We start from the raw sequence: 3,578 nt of genomic DNA on the forward strand, positions 1-3,578 counted from the left end.
TCCAAGATTGACCTGAAAGGGGCATACAATCTAATCCGAATCAAGGAGGGAGACGAATGGAAGACAGCGTTCAATACTCCGATAGGACACTTTGAATATCAGGTGATGCCTTTTGGACTCAGCAATGCCCCAGCTGTGTTCCAAAACTTAATGAACGATATTCTTAGGGAGTTCTTAGGTAAATTTATTATTGTCTATCTTGACGACATTTTGATATTCTCTCCTGATTTCGAATCTCATGTGTCCCATGTCAAACAAGTATTAGAGGTGTTGAGGGAGAACCAGCTATTCGCTAAGCAAGAGAAATGTGTCTTTGCTGTATAGGAGATACTGTTTCTAGGGCATGTTTTGACTCCTCACGCCTTCAAGATGGATCCTGGTAAGGTTTTAGCAATTAAGGAATGGGTAAGGCCTTCATCCTTAAAGGCTTTACAACGGTTTTTGGGTTTCGCAAATTACTAACGTAAATCTATCATGAATTTTTCTGTAATTGCTAAGCCATTGACCGACCTTACTAAGAAAGGGGCGGATTTGGAGAATTGGTCTACCAAGGCCATTTCTTCATTTGAAACATTAAAAAAGGCATTTAGTAGCGTTCCCATTCTGATCCAGCCTGATCAGGAGAGACCCTTTATTGTGGAGGTGGATGCGTCCGAGGACGGTGCAGGGGCAGTCCTTTCACAAGGTCCTGCTAGCCTCACTAACCTGAGACCGTGTGCCTTCTTCTCTAGGAAATTCTCTCCCACGGAGAGAAACTACGACATAGGGAATAGGGAGCTGTTGGCCATTAAATGGGCATTTGAGGAGTGGAGACATTTTTTGGAGGGGGCAAGGCATCGAGTAACTGTTGTCACTGACCATAAAAACCTAATGTTTCTCGAGTCCGCTAAGAGGTTGAATCCCTGACAAGCCCGATGGGCTCTGTTTTTTACCCGTTTTGTATTCTCCATTACGTTCAGGCCGGGAAGTAAAAATGTGAAGGCAGACGCATTATCTCGGAGCTTCCATGCTTTTCAACCCACTGAGACGCCGCCTGAATCCATCCTACCAGCAAACATCTTCTTAGCGGCTCTAACCCAGGATATCTCGGCTCGCATTGAGGCTGAACAACATCTGGCACCGGCATCCACCCCAACAGATACGTTGTTTGTTCCCGTACAATTTCGTCTCCAGCTGTTGGGTGAGTGTCACGATTCTGCCTTTTGTGGACATCCGGGTATTGAGGGCACTAAGGATCTGGTTTCCAGATCTTATTGGTGGCCCACTCTGACCAGGGATGTCAAGTCCTACGTGTCAGCCTGTGAGGTTTGTGCCAGGTCTAAGACACCTAGGACTCGCCCTGCTGGTAACCTACGACCCCTACCCATTCCCAGTAGACCCTGATCCCATATCTCGATGGACTTTACAGGGAGTGCAGAATTATTAGGCAAGTTGTATTTTTGAGGATTAATTTTATTATTGAACAACAAACATGTTCTCAATGAACCCAAAAAACTCATTAATATCAAAGCTGAATATTTTTGGAAGTAGTTTTTAGTTTGTTTTTAGTTTTAGCTATTTTAGGGGGATATCTGTGTGTGCAGGTGACTATTACTGTGCATAATTATTAGGCAACTTAACAAAAAACAAATATATACCCATTTCAATTATTTATTTTTACCAGTGAAACCAATATAACATCTCAACATTCACAAATATACATTTCTGACATTCAAAAACAAAACAAAAACAAATCAGTGACCAATATAGCCACCTTTCTTTGCAAGGACACTCAAAAGCCTGCCATCCATGGATTCTGTCAGTGTTTTGATCTGTTCACCATCAACTTGCGTGCAGCAGCAACCACAGCCTCCCAGAAACTGTTCAGAGAGGTGTACTGTTTTCCCTCCTTGTAAATCTCACATTTGATGATGGACCACAGGTTCTCAATGGGGTTCAGATCAGGTGAACAAGGAGGCCATGTCATTAGATTTTCTTCTTTTATACCCTTTCTTGCCAGCCACGCTGTGGAGTACTTGGACGCGTGTGATGGAGCATTGTCCTGCATGAAAATCATGTTTTTCTTGAAGGATGCAGACTTCTTCCTGTACCACTGCTTGAAGAAGGTGTCTTCCAGAAACTGGCAGTAGGACTGGGAGTTGAGCTTGACTCCATCCTCAACCCGAAAAGGCCCCACAAGCTCATCTTTGATGATACCAGCTCAAACCAGTACTCCACCTCCACCTTGCTGGCGTCTGATTCGGACTGGAGCTCTCTGCCCTTTACCAATCCAGCCACGGGTCCATCCATCTGGCCCATCAAGACTCACTCTCATTTCATCAGTCCATAAAACCTTAGAAAAATCAGTCTTGAGATATTTCTTGGCCCAGTCTTGACGTTTCAGCTTGTGTGTCTTGTTCAGTGGTGGTCGTCTTTCAGCCTTTCTTACCTTGGCCATGTCTCTGAGTATTGCACACCTTGTGCTTTTGGGCACTCCAGTGATGTTGCAGCTCTGAAATATGGCCAAACTGGTGGCAAGTGGCATCTTGGCAGCTGCACGCTTGACTTTTCTCAGTTCATGGGCAGTTATTTTGCGCCTTGGTTTTTCCACACGCTTCTTGCGACCCTGTTGACTATTTTGAATGAAACGCTTGATTGTTCGATGATCACGTTTCAGAAGCTTTGCAATTTTAAGAGTGCTGCATCCCTCTGCAAGATATCTCACTATTTTTGACTTTTCTGAGCCTGTCAAGTCCTTCTTTTGACCCATTTTGCCAAAGGAAAGGCTAATAATTATGCACACCTAATATAGGGTGTTGATGTCATTAGACCACACCCCTTCTCATTACAGAGATGCACATCACCTAATATGCTTAATTGGTAGTAGGCTTTCGAGCCTATACAGCTTGGAGTAAGACAACATGCATAAAGAGGATAATGTGGTCAAAATACTCATTTGCCTAATAATTCTGCACTCCCTGTATAACTGACCTACCGCTGGCGGAGGGTAAGACTGTGGTTTGGGTAGTGGTCGATAGGTTTAGCAAGATGGTTCATTTCATTCCCCTGTCTAAACTTCCGAATGCTAAAACCCTGGCGTCTATTTTTGTGAGAGAGATTGTTCGTTTACATGGCATCCCGGAAAATATTGTTTCGTACAGGGGTGTGCAGTTTGTGTCCAAATTCTGGAGGGCCTTCTGTCAAAGATGTAAAATTTCGTTGTCTTTTTCTTCCGCCTACCATCCTGAGAGTAATGGGCAGACTGAACGCCTTAATCAGTCTGTGGAACAATTCCTGAGGTTGTATGTTGCTGATGACCAGCAATTATGGGTCAAATTCCTTCCGTTGGCTGAATTTGCTCTGAATAACTGTGTCAATTCTTCTGCTGGGGTCTCCCCTTTCTTTTGTAACCATGGTTTTCATCCCCGTTTTCATTCTGGGTCGTCCGTCTCCTCCTCTAACCCTGAAGCTGATAAACTCTCCTCCGAACTGTGCACAGTTTGGGCCCGGGTTCAATCGAACCTAGAAAAGGCTCAAAGTTCTCAAAAACTCAAGGCCGATAGGAGACGTTCAAAGGGGGTGAACTTTCAGGTTGGGGA

Source organism: Bufo bufo, chromosome 8 (genome assembly GCF_905171765.1).
Source record: "Bufo bufo chromosome 8, aBufBuf1.1, whole genome shotgun sequence".
NCBI classification, from domain to species: Eukaryota; Metazoa; Chordata; class Amphibia; order Anura; family Bufonidae; genus Bufo; species Bufo bufo.